Source organism: Rhinoraja longicauda, chromosome 1, assembly GCF_053455715.1.
Source record: "Rhinoraja longicauda isolate Sanriku21f chromosome 1, sRhiLon1.1, whole genome shotgun sequence".
Classification (NCBI taxonomy): Eukaryota; Metazoa; Chordata; class Chondrichthyes; order Rajiformes; family Arhynchobatidae; genus Rhinoraja; species Rhinoraja longicauda.
The window spans coordinates 44,168,857-44,196,241 of NC_135953.1; positions in this window are offsets into that span (position 1 = coordinate 44,168,857).

Genomic DNA, 27,385 nt, shown 5'->3' on the forward strand with positions numbered 1-27,385 from the left:
ACCACCCTCTGAGTGAAAAAGTTGCCCCTCACGTTCCTATTAAATCTTTCCCCTCTCACCTTAAATTTATTTCCTATGGTTCTTGATTACCGAAACCTGGGTAAAAGACTTGCAATTTCCCTCATACTTTGTTACATCTCTATAAGATCAAATGTTGGTGGGAAATAACTTTTTCAGAATTAAGTCCACAGCAATTAATTTTTTAATTCAGTCATTTGTATTGGCCTGTCTGTTGGCTAATAGATTTCACTTCATAGAAGGCTAACAAGAGAGCCTTTGCAGCTAACTTTAAACCGTCTGGACGAGAAAGATTGAAAGACAGACTAGCCCCTCAGTCTAAGGGTGAATTGGTCTGGCAGAGGCACTGAGAGCAAAATGTACAGCAGAGATGGCAGAGCTGCTCCACAAGAAATTCAGTGGTTTGTGCTCAAAAGACAACTGAGCTCACTGTCTCTCCTTTCTTTCATTGCTACACTGATTGGGTGGAACTAGATCAGTGATCATTCGTTGGACATTATCCACCCCCAAAAAAAGATGAAGGCCATGCAAGAGGCTGGAAGGCAATTGCTGTTGAGGTTGGGGGACATAAGAGGGGGTGGGGCAAGGAAAGCATTGGGTGAAATATCTTCTAGAAAACTAGGCCCTGGTTCTGTCAGGCAACTTGTCCCCAGTGAGATATCACATGATGATCAGTGGAAAGTCAGACCTACACTCTTTCCTGGGAATAAGAACATAAGAAATACAACCAAGAGTAGTCCATTCTGGCCTGCCCCACAAATCATAAGATCAATCGCAAACACCACTCACCTAAGCTATCCTCATATCCATTGATATCCAGGTGTGGTCTCACCCAAGACCCAATAACACACCAGTGAAGGGAGGTGCCCATTTGATAACCCTAATGATATGCTTGCATCTACAGGGTTAGTTTTTTTAAGAGCTAGTTAATATGTCTGTAGTTGTTTTTTTCAATACAGTTATTTATTCTAAGTTGGTATATTTAGTTAGATAGTTAGATAATACTTTGGGCTTGGTTTTCTTAGTTGAGCGCTTATCCTGGAGTTATAGCACAGTACTTTGTGTTTAATTGTAATTTAATAGGGCATTTTTACAATGGAAATTGAATCCCCTGTCAATAAAGGCCAACATACCACTTCTATGGCTAGATGACCGCCCCTCTCCCATTCTAGACATTCTGCCAGTTCCACTGTTTGCATCCATACATTCCTTCATTATCACATCTTCCACAGCCGACAATGGACCGTTGTTGGCTCCATCTTTCCATGGTCATCGGTGCCGGCTCTGATTTGTTCTGAACTTTATCATACCTCCATTTTCCCTCCCACCTGACTCTCGGCCTTACTCCAGCATTTTGTGTCTATCTTTGGTATAAACCAGCATCTGTAGTTCCTTCCTACACATATTAACTTTCAAGCTGTAGAAGGAGGAGGTTTATGTTGAAGATAGATAACAAATCAAAAGATCCATGTAGGTCAACTGGTGCACGTGCATGGCCTTCAATGTGAGGGTGGTCTTGGAGATGATGTATAGGTTCAGCATGGATCTAAGTTATAGGTTGCTGGGCTTGGCGTGAATCACGAGACATAAGGGAACCAAAACCAAGAAGGTGATACACAACCTACAATAGGAACTGATTCACCAAAATTGAAGGCATCTAAAATGAATATCACTTCTTCAAGTGGTTCTTAGCAAAAAAAAAGAAGATATTCTGTACCCAACTGAAAGAATAAACAAGCATCTCCTGGATGGGATCCATATTTGCCCAAGAACCTTGCAGTCCCAACACATCGAGCAGGGTTCCACCAGAGCTTTGGTGTCCCAACTTACTTGTGGATAATTTCCATATTCTAAGCAAGGAAACACTTCAGGGTGTGTGCTTGTGATAGTTTTAAAAACCACTGCTCTAACATCCCACGTCAGGTAAACTTCGTTCATCAACAGCAAATGACATAATATACAGTGGTGTCTGATCTACTCACTCACTCTCATCTCTGAACAAATCCACCCAGACAAGACATATTCCACATCTGGCTCATAGAAACATCTTTACAGATTAGATGAAGACACACAGGATTACAGATGCTGGAATCTTAAGCAAATAACAAATGGCAGGAGGAACTCAGTGGATCAGGCAGGGTCTGTGGAGGGAACGAACCGGCGATGCTTTGAGTTGAGACCCTTGTTCAGATTGATGTAGGAGGGTGAAAACCTGAAAAGAAAGATGGGTGGGGCAAAGCCAAGTAAGTGATAGGTAGGTACAGGTAAGGGGGAAGATAATTGGCAGATGGGTGGAGCAGTGACTAAGACTAAAGGTGCAAAGGAAACCAAAGGGTATATCATATCATATCATATATATACAGCCGGAAACAGGCCTTTTCGGCCCACCAAGTCCGTGCCGCCCAGTGATCCCCGTACATTAACACTATCCTACACCCACTAGGGACAATTTTTACATTTACCCAGCCAATTAACCTACATACCTGTACGTCTATCAGATAAGGAAAGAAGAGGAGTGAAATATAAAACCAGATGGAGGGATGTGAATGAAAGGGGGCAGGGGGAGGAGAAAGAGGGGGAATAAAAGGGAAACATGGGGCTTGGGGATAGGAGATGAGCGTACTGAGGAGGGGAAAGGAGCAGGGTACTTGGGTGTGGTAGATGGTAGGAGACATTTACGTGCTTTTTCTCTTTACCCTAGGGTCAGGTGTCTCATTGTGTAATGGTTAAGAAGGGAGTTGAATATAGAGGTCAAAGTCTGTAAAAGCTTTGATAATTCTACAGCAAACTAAGGAAAGCATGGCAGTTCACTTGCATTAATGAACTACCTAACAGATGTCAGGTATTGTATCTGAATTCTGAATGGAGAAATCAAGGTTGCGTCAATCATGTGCATTCATTTCCAGCTGTACATTGTTTTTCTGTAATCTACCGTAGCAGCTCTCCCAGCATCTTCAAATGTTCTTCTTCTGTCTCCCTTGACATGAGAATATTATTTATATTGCGTAGTCTCTTAACAGACACTTGCAGCATTGACTAAAATATCTTAGGGGCTGACTTAACCCCTTAGCGTTGCTATTCCTGATGTGCTTATTGATTGTCAGATAGCTCTTACTCCAAGTTCACACTGTGTCTGAACATGGGACAGGTTGAACTTGGCAGGATGCATTAAAGTGCTCTCCCTTGACAGTCAACAGCATTACTATTGCTTGCTATCTCCATAAATGAAATCCTGTGAATTGAACAGTGAATACTGCTCATCAGCAACCAATCTGTTCAGAGTAACTAAAGGATAATCCCTACGTTACTGTATGTCTTGTTTTCATATGACAAAACAGGCTCTGATTATTTTGCTTAAAACACAAAAGGAATACTTACTGGAAGAATCTCACACTGCATTCTGCTGGCTGCCTCTGACTACCCTGCCATTGCTTCATGTAGAATAAATATGTCCCATGGTACTGCGTAGTCCAAGATATTTTGCTTCATTTGGCATCCTGTCATGTCAGGGACCCAGGCATTTGCCTTGGCTGAGTTGTACATAGCACAGCAAATAACAACAATCCTTGTTGCCACCTCTGAGGATTGTTAAAAGCAACGCCCAAGTGCCTGAAGGAATTCTGCCGCACCTCATGGTCCTCTCAAATACATGCCTGCTGAACATATGTCTCTGATTTTCTCTCCCCTTGGCTTAGGTCTTCCATGAAATGTGGATGTCACAATGGAGGTCAACAGTTATTGCCTATCCCTAATTATCTCTGAGAAGGTGGGTCTTCTTGCACCATTGTAGTCCACTCTGCTGTTTGGCCAGGAGTTTCAGTATTTTGACCTAGCAACGATGAAGGAAAGATAAAAAATATTTGCAAATCAGGCTGATTTATAATTTGGAAGCTTTCACATGGCATTATTAGTTTAGTTCAGTTTAGTTTATTGTCACGTGTATTGGGGTGCAGTGAAAAGCATTTGTTGCATGCTAACCAGTCAGCAGAAAGACTATGTATGATTATTATTGAGCCATCCACAGTATACAGATACAGGATAAAGGGAATAACATTTAGTGCAAGATAAAGTCTAGTACAGTCTGACTGAAGGTCTGATAGGTGGAGGGGCAGGCAGTGTAGAGGAAGCAAAGACTCTGCAGAAGGACTTGGACAGGTTAGGAGAGTGGGCACAGTAGTGGCAGATGAAATTCAGTCTAGCAAAGTGAGGAGTCATGCATTTTGGTAATATGAATAAAGGCTTAGATTATTTTCTAAATGGAGAGAGAATCCAGAAGTCGGAGGTGCAAAGAGACTTGGGAGTGCTGGTGCAGGATTCCCAAAAAGTTAATTTGCAAGATGAATCGGTAGAATTGCGACACGGTGGTGCAGCGGTAGAGTTGCTGCCTTACAGCGAATGCAGCGCCGGAGACTCAGGTTCGATCCTGACTATGGGCGCCGTCTGTACGGAGTTTGTACGTTCTCCCCGTGACCTGCGTGGGTTTTCTCCGAGATCTTCGCTTTCCTCCCACACTCCAAAGACGTACAGGTATGTAGGTTAATTGGCTGGGCAAATGTAAAAATTGTCCCTAGTGTGTGTAGGATAGTGTTAATGTGCGGGGATCGCTGGGCGGCGCGGACCCGGTGGGCCGAAGGGCCTGTTTCCGCGCTGTATCTCTAAAAATCTTTTAAAAATTAAAAAATCTAAGGAAGGCAAATTCAATGTTAGCATTTATATCAAGAGGACTAGAATACAAAAACAGAGATGTAATGCTAAGGCTCTATAAGGTGCTGATCAGGCTGCATTTGGAGTACTGTGAGCACATGATCTTGTGAATCCATGCTGCAGCCTTGATGCGACAGTGGGGAAGGAAGGGAATGGACACAGTGGAGAGTAGACGATCAATCAAGTACATGCTTCAGTCTGAATGTTACTGAGAAATTTATATTATTGAAGCTGCACTCATCTGGGCACATTGAGCTGTGTCCTTTTGATGGCTGGATGGCTTTGAGGAATCTTAGATCACCGATTGTGCATATTCTCTCACCTTTTAATGCAGTTTAAGTATATATGTGCTAGCCCAGATAACTTTCTGGTCAAAAATGGCCCTAAAAATAATGATTTTGTGAGCTTTGGCAATAGCATTGCTGTTAACTATCAAGAGAAAGCAATTTAACCCTTTCATTGGAGATGGTCTGTTCATTCCCTCCACAGATGCTGTTTGGCCTGCTGTGTTTCTCCAGTACTTTGGTTTTCAGTACCACCTAAACTTGGCACAAGCCTTGCTATCTGTTTGTACAGGTTGCCTTTTTATCAGAGGAGCTGCAAATAGTACAGAACACTGTGCAATCATCAATATACCCACTTCTTGTCACTGATGCTGAGTTGAAGGCAGATGTCCTTGTGGCTAAAGGGATCAGGGGGTATGGAGAGAAGGCAGGTATGGGATACTGAGTTGGATGATCAGCCATGATCATATTGAATGGCGGTGCAGGCTCGAAGGGCCGAATGGCCTACTCCTGCACCTATTTTCTATGTTTCTATATCCCTAACTCTTGGTCTTAAGGGTTCCTAAAGTGATGTGCCAATGTTGAGATGACTGTCTTTCACCAACCAATGAAACCATTTGTCACACTAGGTGCAAATTCTTGATGACTGTCTTTGATCCTGTGGTTTCCTGGTGTTCTTCCCTTTAGAGAATAGACAATAGGTGCAGGAGTAGGCCATTCGGCCCTTTGAGCCAGCACCACCATTCATTGTGATCATGGCCGATCATTCTCAATCACTACCCCATTCCTGCCTTCTCCCCATACCCCCTGACTCCGCTATCCTTAAGATAGTTTTAAATAATAGAATGATATCTGCAATTTTGCAACCCAAGAAGAAAATCCCTGGATCTAGAAAGCTTTGGAAAAGTATGCCTAATGCACATTTTATTTCCTCACCTATTTCTTTCAATACTATTTTTTTTCAAAATTAATAGTGAAAACCACCATATTTTGGAGATTTATCTGATAGTCCCATTATTTTCATCAATACCACATTTCATTGGTCATGCAGTAACTGACTGATTTCAAACCCAGTACTAATTATTAGGCTAATTATTAGGCTATTGCTTCTCCAATATTATCATACTCCGGCATTTCTGCCATCTTCAACATGATCCGACCACCAGTCGTATCTTCCCATCCCCATCCCTCTTCCCTCACCTCCATCCAGGGGCCCCAACAGTCCTTCAAGATTAGATAGAGGTGCAGTTCTTCTAACCTCATCTACTGCATCTGGTGTTCCCAATGTGGCCTCTTGTACATTAGCAAGACCACGTGTAGGATAGGTGATGATTTCACCAAACACATGCTTGATCTGCCAAGGCCTGCAGGCTCTTTTCCCTCTCCTCTGACTCTCAGTCTGAAGAAAGGTCTCGATCCCATATGTCACCCATTCCTTCTGTCCAGAGATGCTGGCTGCCCAGCTGAGTTACTCCAGCATTATGTGTCTACCTTCGGTGTAAACCAGCATCTGCTGTTCCTTCCTAAACTGCAGGATCTCCCGGTTGCAAACCGTTTTAACTCCACTTCCCATTCCCATGCTGATTTTAGAAACAAGGAACTGCAGCTGCTGATTTACAAAGGAAGACACAAAGTGCTGGAGAGTATGGATAGGTCATATTTGGGTCAAAACCCTTCTTCACACTGTCCCAACCTGAAACATCACCTACCCATGTTCTCCAGAGATGTTGTCTGACCCGCTGAATTGCTCCAGCACTTTGTGTCTTCTTCTCTCACACTGGCCTTTCTGTCTAGTGTCTCCTCCATTGCCAGAGGTCATACGCAAACTGGAGAAACATCACCTCATATGTGTACCTCATATATATTGAAGGTACCACAAAATGCTGGAGTAACTCAGCAGGTCAGGCAGCATCTAGGAGAGAAGGAATGGGTGACGTTTCCGGTCGAGACTTCTGTAATATCCCTCATATATATTGGGTATCTTACAACCTAAGGGTATGAACATTAAACTCGCCAATTTTAGATAATTAACCAACTGACAATGACCCACCATTGCCTCTCTTCACTTCCTCCCCCTCCCCCTTTCCCCAGGGGTTGCAGTGCTGCTGAAGCTCATCGGAGCGCCGCTCCGGCACCTCTGTAAAAAAAGCCAAAATAAACAGTGGGGAATTTAACAGCAGCTGCTCCGGCACCAGTGACAGCTCCGGCACCTAAAAAGTTAGCACAGCAACACTGCCTTTCCCCCCTTCTCTTCCCTGTGCCCCATTGGGATGTGTACCCATTTTCCTTTTCCTCTACGGCCCAATCCCTTTCTACCTATATTCCTTCCTCAGGCTTCAGATTTCACGTCTCTTCTGGATCAACCCCTCCCCCCCCCTCACCTGTATCCATCTACCAGACTTTGTCGAGGCCCTCTTCTCTTCCAGCTCCCCCCCCCCCCGTTCTAATTAGTGTGAGGAAAAGTCTTGATCTGAAACGTTGCCTATCTATGTTCTCCAGGGATGCTTCCTCACCTGCTGAGTCACTCGAGCACTTTTTTTGTAAACTAGCATGTGCAGTTCCTTTTGCCTACTTTTGCTTCTTCCTTCTTATAATTTGGTCTTTATTTATTATCCAATGTAATCTTGCTTGTCCGCACCATTGATGGTTCACATACCTAGCCAGCCTCTCAGTAAATCTACAAATACTTTTGCTGTTAGTTTTAATAACACTTGCAAGTTTTCTTTTATGTTGCATTTTTATTCCCTTTATGCACCTCTTGAAAATTTTAGTCACTTTTGTTTTCTGTACTTCTCTCCAAACCCATAAGATATTCACTTTCCCTTGCATGTGTACAAGCTTTTCCTCTTTGATATATTTCCAGACTGTGATTAAGATCTTGGCATGAATTTACCTTAGGATTCAGAGCCAATTGATGTTATGCCTGTGAGATTTTTTATGGCAGTAAACTCCCAATCTGCAAACTGAAATGCCCAAATGGCTCAGTGGTGATGAAATGGAGACTTTAATTTTTAATTGGCGCTTGGCTCTTTTCATTGCATTATAGATGCTTCCGAGAATGGTTTTAGTGTATTGTTGCATATAAGGTAATTTAAGGTGAAGATAGACACAAAATTCTGGTGTAACGTAGCACGGCAGGCAGCATCTCTAGAGAAAAAGAATAGATGACGTTTTGGGTCAGAACCCTTCTTCAGACTGAGAACAGAGGTGGGAGGGAGGGGGATATAAACTGGGGGCAAGGAAAGGCTAGACTAAATCAGGGCTGGCAACAGATATCCTCTTGAAGGAGAGCGAATAATGGCCCATTGTTGTCTGGGAAGATGTGATAACAAGAGGGATACATGGATGCAAAGCTGCACATTGAATCTGTAGTTTTCTCTTTAGAGGATAAAGGGAAATTTGACCAGATAGCAACATTTCTCTTGTCGTAGTATCATTAAGCTGGAAAGAGTACAGAGAAAACTATGAAGATGTTGCCCAGGTATAAGGGACTGAGCTACAAGGCAAGGTTGGGCAGGCTAGGAGTTTATTCCTTGGAGTGCAGAAGGATGAGGGATGATATACAATCATGAGGGAAAAAAATGCACAGAGTCCTTTACCCAGTGTAGGGGAATAAAAAAACCAGAGGACATAGGTTTAAGTTGAGAAGAGTACGAACCTGAGGGGTAATTTGTTTGCCCAGTGGATGGTCTGCAAGAGAGGTAGTTGAGGCAGGTCCAATAACAGCATTAAAAATAAAAACTTGGACATACATAAGTAGGAAAAATGTAGAGGGATATGGGTTAAATGCAGGTTAATGGGCTTAGGTGGGACATCTTGGTTGGCATGAACGACTTGGGCCAAAGGGCCCATTTCCATGCTGTGGAAACATGCTGATGTTTCCATGACTATTTTTAATCCCCAAAACTGCCACGGCAAAGAACAAAAATCCAACTTTTATAAGTTACTTATAAGTAAGTTAGCGGAATCAATGGATATGGGGAGAAGGCAGGCACGGGTTACTGATTGTGGATGATCAGCCATGATCACATTGAATGGCGGTGCTGGCTCGAAGGGCCGAATGGCCTCCTCCTACACCTATTTTCTATATTTCTATGTTTCTATGTTTACTTAAAAACATTGTGATGGTATTTATAAACAAATTGAACATCGAGGGGATGACTAGCCTGGGAAAGACATAAACATCAATCCATTGTACTGTCAGAAACAGAAAGTCAGATAGCAATGTAGAAACAAAGAACTGCAGGTGCTGGATTATACCAAAGATAGACACAAAGTGCTGGAGTAACTCAACGAGTCAGGCAACATCTATGGAGAAAAGGAATGTGTGACGTTTCGGGTTGGGACTCTTCTTCAGACTGTCCTCAGATAGCAAGTTGTTATGCGGCCCTTTCTCCTGATCGATGATCATCTGCTGTAATCTTCTAACAACCACCACCACTCATGCTGGTATTGCTGCTGGAGTCTGAGCTGGTCCTGAGTCTGAGCTGGTCCTAAGCCCAATTGATCCAGAAACCTGAAAATGTTGGTGGAATGCCACCTATTAGTTCAACGCAATTCAAATGATAAGATGGACCTAATTCCAGTGATAACTGGATAGAAACATAGAAACATAGAAAATAGGTGCAGGAGTAGGCCATTCGGCCCTTCGAGCCAGCACCACCATTCAATATGATCATGACTGATCATCCAACTCAGTATCCTGTACCTGCCTTCTCTCCATACCCCCTGATCCCTTTAGCCACAAGGGCCACATCTAACTCCCTCGTAAATATAGCCAATGAACTGGCCTCAACTACCCTCTGTGGCAGAGAATTCCACCTGATCTGCATGCAGCCACAACAGGCTGTGTTGTGATTATAGCATTCATCTCTATGCCTTTCTTAAATGAATAATGGAATAACTCAAGGCGAAGGCTTATGAAAGCTGCCAGTAAAATGATTGTTATCGGTATGAATTAATTATGATTGTCAGGAATAAAATTGGCATTAAATAAGCACTAACATGTTTTGATGTTTCTGATTACATTAGCATTAGTGTTTTTCTTAGTCATATGGGCTTCTTTTAACTTGGGAATGCTGCATAATAATGCGATGGTGTGCTGTCTTGCATACATCCAGGAGATGTAAGGCTTGCTGTGCTGATGCAGCCTGTTGTGGCTGCATACAGATCAGGTGTGCAGGAAAGAACTGCAGATGCTGGTTTAAATCGAAGGTAGACGCAAAATGCTGGAGTAATGCTGGAGCAGTTCAGGTGTGTTGCCTGAGATTAGCCTGGTCTCTAATTATTCAATCACCTTATACTAGCAGTGTTATGGAGTGTTGCAGAGTGCAGGGGCCGTAAAGGCACCCTAATCCAGACTGATAAAATAACTTCAACATTGAAGAGAAGGAGTGCTATACACAGATGCCATTTTTCTATCAAGATGATAAATCAAACCAGTCTGTTCTCATATGGATGAGAAAGGTTGTAAATCATTCTGTCAAAGGAAATATTTTTTTTCCAGGAATAATTGTCCCTCAGCTAACATCACTAATAATTGGAAGCACGAGAGATGCAGATGCTGAAATCCGTGGCCAAAAAAGGAGAGCTGCTGGACAGATCAGGCCACATCTGTGGAGTGATATAGATAGTCAACGTTTTAGTTTTTTAGATTTTTAGATTTAGATTTAGAGATACAGCGCAGAAACAGGCCCTTCGGCCCACCGGGTCCGCGCTGCCCAGCGATCCCCGCACACTAACACTATCCTACACCCACTGGGGACAATTTTTACATTTGCCCAGCCAATTAACCTACATACCTGTACGTCTTTGGAGTGTGGGAGGAAACCGAAGATCTCGGAGAAAACCCACGCAGGTCACGGGGAGAACGTAGAAACTCCATACAGACGGCGCCCGTAGTCAGGATCGAACCTGAGTCTCCGGCGCTGCATTCGCTGTAAGGCAGCAACTCTACCGCTGTGCCACTGTGCCGCCCTTTCATTTAGACTGTTCATTTCCTAGATGGGGACTTGATTGCTCTCCTTTTTATCACTAATAAATGGTTTATCTGCTCATTATCACACTGCAGTATGTTGTATTCATTGTTGCATTTATCATAGAACATAGAACACAGAACAGCATAGCTCAAGGACAGGTCCTTTAGCCCACAATATCTATGCCGGGCATGATGCCAAGATCATCTCTTTTCTCCCTGCACATAATCCGTTTCCCTTCATTCCCTGCATATCCATATGCCTGTGCAAAAGTCTCTGAAATGGCACTAAAGTATCTCCCTCCACCACCAACCCTGGCAGCACGTTTCGGGCACTCACTCCCCCCTGTGTAAATAACTTGCCCTGCACATCTCCTTTAAATTTTGCTCCTCTTCCTTAAAAGCTATGCCCTCTAGTATTTGATTCCAGGCATCATTGTGGCATCACAACTGCATGTATACTGTTTACTCTGTGAGTTTCATCTGAACAAAGAATTTCATTGTATCCTGGAATATATGACAATAAACTAATCTGATCCAATTTGAATCTGCTATATGTATTTGCTTGTTGGGTTTCCTATATTAGAACATCAAATATCATTCAAAGATACTTCTAACAGTAAATAACAATAGGCTTTAGACCAACATTGTGGCACAGTGGCGCAAGATTAGAGTTGCTGCCTTACAGCACCAGAGACCCGGGTTTGATCCTGACTCTGGGTGCTGTGTGAATGGATTTTATACGTGCTTCCTGTGACCGCGTGGGTTTCCTCCAGACGCATCAGTTTTCCTTCACACTCCAAAGACGTAGGTTAATTGGCTTTGGTAAAATTGTAAATGGTCCTTAGTGTGTAGGATAGGATTGTTTCAGACTCTAGAAGGGCCTGTTTTCACACTGTGTCTCTAAAGTCCAAAGTTTAAACCAGGATAATGGAATATGTTATGGGAGTCTTTCGTTCCATGCTTCATTGATGGTTTGTCTCAGCAAACATTATGCACGTTGGACAAGATTATGGAGAATAAGTTGATAAATGGAGTGCCCAGGTGGGTTTCTTGCCTCTCTCTTTCTTTTCCATTTTTTTATTTTCCCTTTCCGACAAACAGAGTTTGTGTGTGCTGTTCTTATCCAAATGCATGCCACTGTGTCCTCTGTTGAATGGGTGAATGGCAGCAGCCCCCTCAACCAGTACATTTTACCACAGGCACAACAAATTCTAATTTAGTTCCGTTACCTCTTTAACATAGAAACAAATTTTAGAAAATATATGTGAGTAGGAAAGAACTGCAGATGCAGGTTTAAACCAAAGATAGACACAAAAAGCTGGAGTAACTCAGCAGGTCAGACAGCATCTCTGGAGAAAAGGAATAGGTGATGCTTCGGGTCGAGACCCTTCCTCAGACTGAGCAATTTGGATTTTGTGATAAGTCTTCCTTACTTAGAAATTCACTCCCTGTAGACAGCTTTAAGGTGAGAGGAACAAAGTTTAAAGGGGATATGTGGGGCAAGTTTTTTACACAAAGGGTGGTGAGTACCTAGAATGCGCTGCTGGGGCAGGTAGTGGAGGCAGATATAATAGTGGTATTTAAGAGACTTTTGAATAGGCACATGGACACGCAAGGAATGGAGGGGTACGGATTGTGTGTAAACAGATAAGTGTTGGTCTTGGTATCATGGTTGGCATGGTTGCCATGTGGTGGACTAAAGAGGCCTGTTCCTGTGCTGTACTGTTCTATATCCTATGTACTACAGCCTCCACTCTGAAATTAATTTAATTGAATTTAATGCTCTGAACGATTATAAAATGTATGAGACAATGCCAACGGGATATGAACCTCTGTACAACTAGATGAGAAACATTTGATGTTCTCGTTCCCATTTCCCGTCATCGGGAAGAGTGTGATATAAGATAGTAAATTATTAATAATAATAATAATAATAATAATAATAATAATAATAATAATACATTTAATTTATATAGCGCTTTTCAGGAAACTCAAAGACGTTTTACAGAGCAAACAAGACATAAAAACAAACAAACAAACAAAAGTTTTGTCCAGACGGAGAAGCGGCGAACAAACAGCGTCCTCTCACGTCAGGGTCCGGCAGTAAACAATAAAGAACACAAGACACAAAATTACAATTTAACACAAACAACCATCACAGTGATTGCTACAGGCACACCCTCACTGTGATGGAAGGCAAAGAAAAGTATTTTCTCCTCCTCATTCTTCTCCCGTGGTCAGGCAGTCAAACTGCTGCCTCGAGGCGATCGAGGCTCCCGACTTTTGAAACCCCCGCCGGGCAATGGAAAGCCCCAGGCCGAGCCGAGCAGGCCGATGAAGGTCCTAAGCCCCCACCGGGCGATGGAAAGTGCCGCGGCCAAGCCGCGCAGGGCGATGAAGGTCCTGCGAGCGGGTCGATCGAGCCTCGCGATTCGGGGCGGTCGAAGCTGCTACGGCTGGAGCTCCTGAAAGCCGGTCGCCAGCCAGGGACCTGCGAGCTCCCGATGTTGCGGTCTGCAGGGCCCACGGCCGAAGCCTCTGAGATGGTAAGTCCAGGCCCTGCGACCAGAGTCTTCAAGGTCGATCCCAGCTGGAGGCCACCGACTCCACAGTGTTAGGCCGTAGCGCGAACGGAGATACGACACGGAAAAAGGTCGCATCTCCGTTGAGGAGGAGATTTAGAAAGAAGGTTTCCCCCACCCCCCCACCACCCCCCATATATACAGAGCTAAAAATAAATCAAAACATACATTTAAACGGTAACAATAGACAAAGACAAAAAAAGACAGAGAGACTGCCGGTGGGCCGCAGCCACAAGGCGCAGCCACGCCCCTATCTAGTTAAATAAAGACAATATTTAATTAAAAAAAAAAAAAAGTAAGATGTCTCTATTTAAGATACAGTTACCTCTTTGAATTGAAGATGTCAATGGATGCTGACTACCTGGGTCATTCCCTTTTCTCTCTTCCACCTTCTGGGAACAGACTCCAACAGCTACGAACTCGATAAGGCCATCAAAAAGGCTGGGAGGGACTCTCACTCTAAACTGGAGGATGAGACGAACGTACAGCAGCTGCACCAGGGGTTGGATACCAGCACTTCCTACAAAGCAAAAGCTAGTGGTAGCTCAGGTGACAGCGAGGCATCACTCCCGGACGTGCTCCATCCGTTCATCACATGGTTATGAAGAGATAATTCTGATCTGCCTTCTCGGGGTCCCATAGCCCCCGACGGCATTGTAACCACAGTCACCGAGGCCGACGCCAGAAGATTCTTCAGGAGGGTGAACCCTCAGAAAGCGTTTGGAACTGATAGTTTACCTGGTCACATTCTCTAAACCTGTGCAGGCCAACTGGCTGGAGTTTTTGTAGATGACTTCAACATCTCATTGCTGAAGTCTGAGGTTTCCACATGCTTTAAAAGGGTATCAATAATACTGGTGCCCATGAAAAGTAAGGTGACATTCCTCAATGACCACTGACCAGTAGCACTAACGTCCCTGGAGATGAAGTGCTTTGAGAAGTTGTTTATGCCTATCAACTCTTACCTTAGCAAGAACCAGGACCCACTACAATTTGCCTACTGCCCCAATAGATCAACGGGGGATGTGATCTCACCGGCTCTCCACTCTGCACTGAACTACTTGGACAATAGGAACGCGCCCTCAGGCTGCTGTTCATTGACTACAGCTCAGCGATCAACACAATCATTCCTTCCAAACTTGTTACCAACTCAGGAAACTGGGCCTCTGGACATCTCTTTGCATCTGGATCCTTGACTTCCTCATCGACAGAACACAGCAACACTTCCTCCTCCATCAGCACAGTAACACATCAAGGCTGCTTGCTCAGCCCCCTGATCCACTCACTCTATTCTTATGTCCGTGTAACTTGACACAGTTTGAATGGTTATCGAGCACATTGATGCAACCATAAAGAAAGCTCATCAATTTTACCTCACCATATTCCCTGGGAAGATTGAGGAGATCTGATATGTCAATGAATATTCTCTTGAACTTCTACAGATGTACGGTAGTGCCTGTTATGCATCACGGCCTGGCTCAACAACTCAAATGCCCAGGAATGAATATTGTTTTTAAAAAACTTTATTGAACTTACTTTTCTTTATTGTGTTATCTATGAGCATTGTGATTGCAGACCTGTTACGCTGCTGCAAGTAAGAATTTCATTGTTCCATTTTCGGTATCAAAGACTGTTAAACACTCTGGACTCTAGACTCTTGATATGGGAGCTTGAAAGCCTGGACTTCCAGAATTAAGAACAGCTTCTTCCCAACTGCTAGCAGAGTTCTGAGCCAATCAGCTCTTTCACACGACCTTCCCAGAGTTGCTGCCACATACCCTTAACTCAATCTCTTTCAATTATTCCGTTGTTGCAATTTAGTATTTGTTTGCACTACTTCAGATTACACTATAATCTTTGCTCCATGTTGCTGTTTTGTTATAGTTATATCTATCATTACCATGTAAACTATTTACTCTATGAGCTCTATGCAAACAGAGAATTTTAATTGTACCCTTGTGCACATGGCAGTAAACAAATCCGAATCTGAAGCTTCTAATGAACATCTATAGCCTATTAGAAAGCTTATTAACTTGACCATTCACGCACAAATCTTTGACTCATGTGATAAAAGAATGAAAATAAATGGATCAACAACAATGTCTATAGTATCACGGAAGATTTCTTTTCATTTGGCTTTGCTCCCAACATTTCACATTTGCTCCTTTAAAATGCGTACAGCTTAGTTTAGTTTAGAGATGCAGTGCGGAAACAGGCCCTTCGGCCCACCGAGTCAGAGACAACCAGCGATCACCGCACATTAACACTATCCTACACTAGGGAGAATTTTTTGTACATTTTTATACCAAGCCAATTAACCTACAAACCTGTATGTCTTTGGAGTGTGGGAGGAAACCAAAGTTCACGGGAAAAAACCCACATGGTCACAAGGAGAACTCACAAACCACATACAAGTAACCACCTGTAGCCAGGATCGAGCACGGGTCTCTGGCACTGTAAGCGCTGTAAGGCAGCAACTCTACCGCTGCGCCACTGTGCCACCCCACATTTCATTCATACATGGCCAGTGTTGCAGTGCTAATTTTTTAAGTGCCGGAGCTGTCACTGGTGCCGAAGCGCCCACTGTTAATTCCCCGCTAGTTAAAATTCCCCGCTGTTTATTTTGGCTTTTTTTTACAGAGGTGCCGGAGCGGCGCTCCGGTGAGCTCCGGAAGCACTGCACCCCTGTACATTCAAGAGAGAGCTAGATAGAGCTCTTAAGGATAGCGGAGTCAGGGGGTATGGGGAGAAGGCAGGAACGGGGTACTGATTGAGAATGATCAGCCATGATCACATTGAATGGCGGTGCTGGCTCGAAGGGCCGAATGGCCTCCTCCTGCACCTATTGTCTATTGTCTATTGTCTGCATGGCAACAATTATTGTGCAATAATGGAGCTCGATGAGGACAAGTGAAATGCATGACATTAGATGTATTTAATTTTCTAAAGTTGAGGGGAGACCTCATTGAAACTTAGAGCGTAATGAAAGGCATAGATAGAATGGAAGTGGAGAAGATGTTTCCACTGGTGGGAGTGTCTGGGACCAGAGGTCATAGCCTCAGAATTAAAGGGTGCTCTTTTAGAAAGGAGGTGGAGGAACTTCTTTAGTTAGAGGGTAGTTAATCTGTGGAACTCATTTCCACAGAGGGCTGTGGAGGCCAAGTCAGTAGATATTTTTAAGGCAGATATAGACAAATTCTTGACAAGAACAGGTGTCAAGGGTTATAGGGAGAAGGCAGGAAAGTAGGATTAGGAGGCGGAGATCAGCCATGATTGAATGGCAGAGTAGACTCGATCGGCCGAATGGTCTAATTCTACTCCTATAACTTAAGAACCTATGAACTTTAAGGTGGGTATGGATAAATATTTTAAAGATGAAGGATTATTGGGAATTGGAACAGAAGAATTAAGGTCAGCAAAGATCTGCCATGATAATATTGAATGGCAGGGCAGGCATGAGGGATCTGGTGTAGATACAATGAATTGCAGATGCTGGTTTACACAAATGCACACAAAAGTGTTGGAGTAACAGCAGGTCAGGCAGCATCTCTGTAGTTAGGTGGCATTTTGGGTCAGGACCCTTCTTCAGACTTTAATAGGCCAACGGGACCCTTCAAGGATCTGCTGGCCTATTGCTGAGCCTATTTTCCTGTGTGTTCCTCTGTGACATGATACAAAGTCTCTAAGTGCTAAAATCTTTGACAAGCTGGGCTTTTTCACTGGTATTTTATATGTACACAAGGTAATAATATCATTTGAGTCATTTGTTATACTCTACAGCTTGTCATGTTTGCTGATAAGTTTCCAATATTTTTCAAATTACTTCCAGAAAATTATAGTCCAACTCTAAGAAACCCAGGCAAAATTATAAATCTGGCTTGTGTGCAAGTTTATAAATGTGCAGTGTTCAGATTAAATCTGAACAGCTGGTAAAGACGTGACTTGAATGCACATGGTAAATCTTAAATATAAAGCCAGAAGTATGATTAAATAAAAATAAACAGTTGCCCATAGTGAACAAAACTATATGCCAGTGATACCATTTTATCTGGGTCTGCACTATATAAACTGTTAGATATGAAATAAGTTTTATCATTGTTTAAAAGTACATTTTAATAGAAAATTGTCGTTTCACCTCAGAATTATGAATTTATATTTCCCCAAACTCTTGTCTTTAAAATGAGTCAAGGCTTTCAACTCTATAGTGTCCACACATAATCCAGTTCAATCTGTTACCAAAATTGAACCATTACAATAGGATAGTTGAAAAATCAGATACGACATGCTGATTTGGTGGAAGGTTTGTAATTGTTGCTAAGGCAGGTTATTGAGACACAGTTGTGGATCCCCTCATGAAAGTTGCTGTACTTTAACTGAGGATTTAACTAGACTATTTTCTAAATGGGGTGAGAATCCAGAAATCGGTGGTGCAAAGGGACTTGGGAGTGCTGGTGCAGGATTCCCAAAACGTTAATCTGCAAGTCGAATCGGTAGTATAGAAAGCAAACTCAATGCTAGCATTTATTTCAAGAGGGCTTGTATACAAAAGCGGGGATGTAATGTTGAGGCTCCATAAGGCGCTGGAATCTTATGAGCAAATTTGAGCACCATATCTGAGAAGGATGTGCTGGCTCTGGAGAGGGTCCAAAGGAGGTTTACACGAATGATCCCAGGAATGAGTATGTTAACCTATGATGTGCGTTTGTTGGCACTGGGACTATACTTGCTGGAGTTTAGAAGAATGAGGGGGGGACCTTATTGAAACATACAGAATAGTGAAAGGTTTGGATAGAGTGGATGTGGAGAGGGTTTCCACTAGTGGGAGAGTCTAGGGCTAGAGGTCATAGCCTCAGAATTAAGGATGTTCTTTTAGGAAGGAGATGAGGAGATATTTATTAAGCCAGAGGGTGGTGAACCTGTGGAATTATTTGCCACATAAGGCTGTAGAGGCCAAGTCAGTGGATATTTTTAAGGCATAGATAGAAAGATTCTTGATTAGTACAGGTGTCAGAGGTTATGGAGAGAAGGCAGGAGAATGAGGTTAGGATGAAGAGATAAATCAGCCATGATTGAATGGCGCAGTAGACGATGGACTGAATGGCCTAATTCTATTCCGATTCCTTATGACCTTTTGATTTGCGTTCTTGATTTTTATTAACCAATATAATGAAAATGTTTAGTTCTCCAAAAACGATGGCACTTTTGGATGAATGTCAAATGGAGTGAGAGGCTGTGGAACCAATTTTTGGTCAACACATTAATGAAGACAAGAAGGTCAATAGAAACCATGGAGGTGAATAAGGCAAAGGCTTTCATTCATTTGTTCTATCTCACTATATCACCATTTCCATTTCCCCTGACTCTAGTCTGAAGAAGGGTCTCGACCTAAAACGTTATCCATTCCATCTCTCCAGAGATGCTGCCTGTCCCGCTGAGTTACTCCAGCATTTTGTGTCTATCTTCCATATGAAAATCTTGCTGATGAGAGGATTAGAACTTCTTCACGATTGGCATTGGAAGAGAAATGGCAGTTGTTTCAACAATAAATGAAAATTTTAAAAAACTGTATTGGATCCTTGACCTAAAAGGTCAACTCTGTTTCTCTTTACATATAGCCTACTGAATGTCTCCAGAATTTTCTGTGTGTGAAGGGAAGTCTGAGTCAGTATCATCAAGTTATTTTTCTTACCTTATTATTTTAATCTTCCCGCCACTATCCTCAATAATTAAAATGATGAATATACCTCCCAAATGCACCATTATGACTATGTCATAATCTTGGCCTTTTGAAATTCAAAATTAACATAGAATTTTCAGTAACCACATTGGTAATCGTGAGGCAAAGAAACTGTAATTTTAGTTCTTTAAGTTTTAAACTGCAACGTTAACACTCAGATATATTTTCTATGCATTTAAAATAGAAAGAGAATGTAATGGAATGCTTTAATCTGAATAGAGTATCCTGAATTGGGAAATCATTATGGTGGAATTCTGCATTAGGACACGGTTAATTCAGAGACTAGGGTCCTGAACTTAAAGAAAGGAGACTTTGAAGGTATGAGACAGGAATTGGCTAGGATAGACTGACAAATTATACTTACAGGGTTGACAGTGGAGATGCAATGGCAAAGATTTAAAGATCGCATGGATGAATTCCAAGAATTGTTCATCCCTGCCTGGCAAAAAAATTAAACGGGGAATTCGGGTCAACCGTGGCTAACAAGAAGAAATTAAGAATCTAAGGAAGAGGCGTATAAATTGGCCAGAGGAAGCAGCAAACCGCAGGACTGGGAGAAATTTAGAATTCAACAGAGGAGGACAAAGGGATTAATTAAGGGGGGGGGGGGAGAGCATGAAAGAAAGTTTGTAGGGAATCTAAAAACTGACTGTAAAAGCTTCTTTAGATATGTAAAAAGGAAAAGATTAGTGAAGACAAATGTAGGTCCATTACAATCAGAGACGGGTGAATTTATAATGGTAAACAAGGAAATGGCAGAACAATTAAACGAGTATTTTGGTTCTGTCTTCACTAAGGAAGACACAAACAAACTCCCAGAAATACTAGGGGACAGAGGATCAAGTGGGAGGGAGGAACTGAAGGGAATCCACATTAGTCAGGAAACTGTTGGGACTTAAGGCAGATAAATCTCCAGGGCCTGGTGCTCTGCATCCCAGAGTACTCAAGGAGGTGGCCCCAGAAATCGTGGATGCATTGGTGATCATTTTCCAATGTTCTATAGAGTCTGGATCAATTCCTGTGGACTGGCGGGTAGCTAATGTAACTCCACATTTTAAGAAAGGAGGGAGAGAGAAAACTGGGAATTATGAACCAGTTAGCCTTGCATTGGTAGTGGGGAAGATGCTTGATTCGATTATTAAAGACGTAATAGCAGCGGATTTGGAAAGCAGTGACAGGATCGGTCAAAGTCAGCATGGATTAATGAAGGGGAAATCATTCTTGACTGATCTTCTGGAATTTTTTGAGGATGTAACAAGTAGAATGGATAAGGGAGAGCCAGTGGATGCGGTGTATCTGGACTTTCAAAAAGCCTTTGACAAGGTCCCACACAAGAGATTAGTGTGCAAAATTTAGAGCACATGGTATTGGGGGTAAGGTATTGACATGGATTGTTTGGCAGACAGGAAGCAAAGAGTTGGAATTAACAGGCCCTTTTCAGAATGGCAGGCAGTGACGAGTGGGGTGCCGCAAGGCTCGATGTTGGGACTCCAGTTATTTACAATATATATTAATGATTTAGATGAGGGAATTAAATGTAACATCTCCAAGTTTGCGGATGACCAAAGCTGGGTGGCAGTGTGAGCTGCGAGGAGGATGCTATGAGGCTGCAGGGTTACTTGGACAGGTTGGGTAAATGGGCAGATGCATGACAGATGCAGTATAATGTGGATACGCGTGAGGTTGTAGAGATCCATGCATTGTGTAAACACTCCGTTTAATAATTAACCGATACAGCTCCGTCGCTCGCGCGCACATCAAGTTAATATTTAACTACTGTCGTGCCGTCACTCGTGTGCACTCCTGAGTTAATCTCTAACTGCAATCCTTTTGTTCTCGCTCACACCAACTGCCCGACCTCCTGACTGCGTGATTGGTCGGCCTAGATCACGCCCGGTCCACGCGGGAGTTCGAGCCCGACAAATGACGGTTCGAGACCGAAATGACTCAGCCCGCCACATGACGCCCCCCCACAACCGGAGTAATGGAGGCGGTCAGGCTGACGAGTGGGGCGGCCTGAACTCGTGCACATGTCTCCTGTGTCCGGGGTCACAGCTGGCTTTGCAGCCAATTTAAAAATAAACTCTGAGAATTGGATCCTTGACCTGAAAGGTCAACTCTTGCGATGAAGCGTCAAGTCGATGACACAAAAGTTTGTGGAGTTGGTGAGAGTGAGGGGTATAGTGGCAGGCTACATGATGAAGTTGGTGAGATGAAGCGGAGAAATGGCAGATGGAAATTCATCCTGACAAGTGCGTGTTAATGCACTGTGGGATGATTAACAAATGTAGAACACATATAATTAATAGTAAGGCCATGGAGAGTATTAGGGAACAGAGAATCTCAGTGTATAAGTGCAAGGATCCTTGAAGGTGACAACACAGATAGATAATGTGATGAAGGAGGTACACAAGATATTTGCTTCATTAGCTAGGGCAAAGAATAAAACACCAGGGAGGTTTGCTGTGGTATAATGCTGGTTTTAGAGTTGTGGGTTTGAATTTGGAGTAAAATTCACACATAAAGGCTCAACACTGCTAGTAAAAGGGAAAAACAGGAATTCTTCCAATGCTTAATGCACTGATGGGTGTTCCATCATATTATTGGTTAACTCTGTATAACACAAAATATTATTCTTCAATAATTCATTGCCTAAAATTGCATTTCGTGCTAGGGCTCGGGCCAAATTGGAATTCAGTTTACTTTGTAAGCAAAACTATTTAGTAATACCTCCATTACTGTCCAAGTCCCACATGTAATCAGAAGGAGAGCCATTAAATTCAATTGGAAAATAATTTGGATTCACTTCTAACTCCTCAAACCAATCTATTATATTCAAACTATATCAGCATCATTACCATTTAATCTAACATGAAGGAAGTTATGGCTGCACAGGGTGCAACTTGGCAACAGGATGATGAGCTCATGACATATATCCAGAGCTATTTATCCCACACCATGATAAAGGATTTCGCTTCATGGGGAAGTATATTTGTAAAGAATGCCTTAATGTTAAAGTTCTATTTTTTGAGGTGAACTGAATATCAGTCCTGTGCATTACTATTATACATTAATGGTTCAATAGTTCAATGGTTCAATGGTCCTTTACAGTCACGTGTACCGAGGTACATTGAAATTTGATATACCATACAGTTATACAAAAAAATCAACAAGATACAAAACTACATAGAGATTAAACATGAACAGCCACCACAGCGGCGTGTGAGAATCCCTCGTGCACACAGCATGAGCGGAGACCCACAGCCATCAGTTCAATGTCCGGGTCACACACACGCTCCTTCTCCGTGATGTGACCAGAGTCCCTCTCTCTGCAGTCCCTGTCCGCCCGAACAGTCAGAAAGTCGTCCACACTCGCACCAGACTCCAGGATGTTTTCTTGGCGCGATGTCCCTGCAAACACCGAGATCACTGCCCTCACGGCAATCCCTCCAAGTCCCCACTAGCGCAGTCCATCTTGTTTTTCGGTGACCTCTCATTCCCCACTGTGATGGAAGGTGAATAACTTTTACCTTCTTTCTACTTTTCTCCCGCGGTCGGGGCGATCAAAACATCCGCAGTCGGGGCGATCGAAGCCCCCGCATTAGGGCGATCGAGGCTCCCTTGATCGGGACGGTTGAGCTCTTGCGGTTGGAGCTCCCGAAGTCGATCCCTAACAAAGGGACGGCCAGCTCCATGATGTTAAGGCCGCAGTGCAGACGGAGATACGATATGGAAAAAGTCGCATCTCCGTCGAGGGAAGAGATAAAAAAAGTTTCTCCCAACACCCCCCCCCCCCCCCCCCACACAAATACAAAACTAAAGATACACTAAAACATACAAATAAGATAGACTAAAACAACAAAGGAAGAAAGGGACAAGACAGACTGTTGGCGCGACTGCCACTTACAGCGCCACCCGGTGTCTATCGTAAATAATATATAAATAATACGTATTGTCATATTGTTCGTAGAATACAATATAATTGCATCGCGTGATTATTGTACATTAATGAACCATTATTTAATGTGTGCAATGAAAACGACTTAGATAATTGTTTTCTATAAATTGCAAATTATGTCAAGCAATACATCAAGTTTGCAGGCAACACCACTGTGGTGGGCATGAACATGAACAATGATGAGACAGAGTACAGGGAGGAGATAGAGAACTTAGTGATATGGTGTCAGTTCTCCCTCAATGTCAGCAAGATGACGGAGCTAGTTATTGACTTTGGGAAGTATAATGGTGTACATGTCCCAATCTGCATCAATGGTTCAGATGTGGAAATGGTTGAGAGCTACAAGTTCCTTGGCATTAATTTATCAATTATCTGTAGTGGACCAACCACACTGATGTGACAGCCAAGAAGGCACACAGATGCCTCTACTTCCTGAGGCTAAGGAGACTGAGGAAATTTGGCATGACTCTTACTGTACTTCTCTAGATACTCCATAGATAGCATACATAGAAACATAGATAGAAACATAGAAAATAGGTGCAGGAGGAGGCCATTCGGCCCTTCGAGCCTGCACCACCATTCAATATGATCATGGCTGATCATCCAGCTCAGTAGCCTGTACCAGTAGCCATACACTCGGGATGTATCACAGCATGGTTTGGGAACAGCTTCAGACCGCAAGAAATTGCAGAGAGTTGTACCCAGTCTATCACACAGTCTGGACGTCCCACTATTGACTCCCAAGCTGCCTCAGTAAAGCAACTTGTCCCACCCTGGCCATTCCTTCTTCTCCCTGCTCCTGTCTGGCAGAAGGTACAGAAGCGTGAAAGCACACACCACCAGACTCAGAAACAGTCGCTTCCCCTCTGTTATCAGGCTTCTGAATGGTCCTTCCATAAGCTAGGGTACTGTTCAATTTACCTCTATTCCATTGGGGACATTGGACTTATCTAAGGAACTGATGCTCTATATTGCTGAGAACAGAGCGAGAGTTGATAAATAGGAGTCTAACATCGGAGTCAGAATTGAACAGATGCAATTGTTTAAAAGATGTTCCTGTGATATTAATCAGAAAATAACCAAATGAAGAAAAATCAGCAAGTTTGTGTTCTTAGAGCCTGTGGTGAAGTTAATCAGTCATACAGCCACAAAAGCCAGGCGTTTTGTCTCAACTCATCCATAGAGGCTATGGTGCCTTCAAGATCCCATTTGCCTCCATTTAGCCCATGTCCCTCTAATCCTTTCCTATCTAGGATAGTTCAGGAAAGTTTCCTCAGGCAATATGTTGAGGGCCCTACACGAGAGTGGGAAATGCTTAATCTAGTCTTAGGAAATTGGGTGGGACAAGTGGATGAAGTGTTCATGGATGAGCCTTTTGGGACCAGTGACCACTTTTCTATTAGGTTTAAGATTGTTATGGGTAGAGACAGGGCAGGCCCACGAGTTTAAATTCTAAATTGGGGCAAGGCCAACTTTGAAGGTATTAGACAGAAACTGAAGTTGATTGGAGCAAGTTGTTTGAAGGTAAAGAATGTCTGGAAAGTAGGATGTTTTTAAAAGTGTGCTGTCAATAGTCCAGGACCTGCACGTTCCTGTTAGAATGAAGGGCAAAGCAGGTGGGCATAAGGAAGCTTGGATGATGAGTGAAAGTGAGGCTCTGGTCAAGCATGAGAAGGAGGCATGGGGCAGGTATAGGCAGTTGGGATCAATGGCATCCCTGGAGGAGTTTCAGGAACTGAGGAACAAACTACAAAAAGGAAATCAGGAGAGCAAAAATGGGACAGCTCTGGCTGATAATATTAAAGATAATCACAAGAGATATTATAAATACAAAGGGTAACTAGAGAGAGAATGGGGCCCTCAGGAATCAAATCAACTCTGTGTGGTGCCACAGAAGATGAGCAAGGTCCTTAATGAGTATTTCTCCTCTGTTTTTACCACGGAGAGAGACACGAAGACAGTCAATAGAAGTGTCTTGAGTGCAGTCAGTGTTACGGTCGAGGAGATATTAAGGGTACTAGCGTGTATTTTTGTTGCCTCCATCACAGTGAAGGGGTGTTTGGAGTCACTGTGATGGACGTTTGTGTTGGGGTCATGTGTCTTGTGTTCTTTTTTTTTTTGTGTGACTGCTATGTAATTTCGTTCGGTACCTTGGTACCGAATGACAAATAAAGCTCTGTATTCTGTATGTATTCTGTATGAAGGTAGACAAATCTCCCAGGCCTAACCGATGAAACTGTCGGAAACTAGGGGGAAAATTGCAGGTGAGATTTATGAGTCATCATTGAATATGGATGAGGAGCCGGAAGACTGGAGGGTGGCAAATGTTGTGCCTCTATTTAAGAAGGCCTGCAGGGAAAAGTTGGGAACCACAAGCCAGTGAATCTAACATCTCTAGTCGGAATGTTACTAAAATGTATTCTGAGGCATAAGATATACCTGCATTTAGTTGGACAGTGGGTGATTAAGGATAGTCAACATGGTTTTGTACATGGGCGATCGTGTTTCACAAATCTGATTGAGGTTCTTGAAAATGTGACCAAACAATGTAGTTGAGGGTAGAGCTGTAGACGTTGTCTATGTGGATTTCAGCAAAGCATTTGTCAAGGTTCCGCATGGTAGGCTGTTCTGGAAGGTTATATTGCATGGGATCCAAAGAGAGCGAGCTGACTGGGTAGAAAATTGGCTTAATGGAAGGAAGCAGAGGGTGACGGTGGAAGGTTGCTTTTCAGACTGGAGGCCTGTGACTATTGGTGTGCTTCAGGGTTCAGTGCTGGCCCCATTACTGTTTGTCATTTATATCAATGATTTGGATGAGAATGTACATGGCGCGATTAGAAAGTTTGCAGATGATACAAACGTGGGTGGTATTGTAGATAGCGAAGATGGTTGTGAAAATTTGCAGCAGGATCTTGATCAGTTGGGCAGGTGGGATGAGGAATGGTTAATGGAGTTTAATACAGAGAAGTGGCAGGTGTTGCATTTTGGGAAGTCAAACTAGGGCAGGACCTACATAGTGAATGGCAGGGGTCTGGGGAGTGTTGCAGAGCAGAGGGATCTAGGATCCCTAGGGATCTATGCAGGTACATAGTTCCATGAAAGTGGTGTCACAAATAGACAGAATGGTCAAGATGGCTTTCGGCGCATTGGCTGTCCTCAATCAGAGTATTGAGTATAAAAGTTGGAAAGTCATATTACAGTTGTACAAGTTTTTGGTGAGGTCACATTTAGAGTATTGTGTTCAGTTTTGATCACCCTGTTATAGGAAAGATGTTCTTAAGCTGGAAAGGGTGTGGAAAGATTTATGATGATGTTGCCAGGACTTGAGGGCCTCAGCTACAAGGAGAGGTTGAGTAGGCTAGGACTTTATTCCTTGGAGCAAAGGAGGAGAAGAGGTGATCTTATAGAAGTGTACAAGATCATGAGAAGAATAGATAGGGTAAATGCACAGTCTTTTGCCTAAAGTTGGGGAATCGAGAACCAGAGGACATATATTTAAGGTGAGTGGGGAAAGATTTAATAGGAATCTGAGGGGCAACCTTTTTTACACAAAGGGTGGTAGGTGTATGGAATGAGTTGCCGGAGGAGGTAGTCAAGGCAGGTACTGTCACAACATTTAAGAAACATCTAGACAGGTACATGGATAGGATAGGTTTAGCAGGATATGGGCCAAATGCAGGCAGGTGGGTCTTGTGTAGATGCATGGTCGGCATGGGCAAGTTGGGCCACTGTTTCCACACTGTATGACTCTGTGACTCTATGACTCTATCTCTGATCCTTTCCATACAAGAGATATGGGGATAAAAGCCGGAACGGGGTACTGATTTTGGACGATCAGCCATGATCATATTGAATGCTGGTGCTGGCTTACTCCTGCAACTCCTGCAGCTATTTTCTATGTTTCTATGTTTCTATATGTGTTTTAAACATTGTAACAATCCTGATCTACCATTTCATTGGGCAGCTCGTTCCATATATCTATCAACCCCTGTGTGGAAAAACCTGCCCTCAGTTCCCCAAAACTATTTCCCTCTCACCTTAAACCTACTATGCTGTATTTTGTCTCCAATACACTGGATAAAAAGGCTATGACATCCATTTTATCTCTGTCCCTCATGACACCTG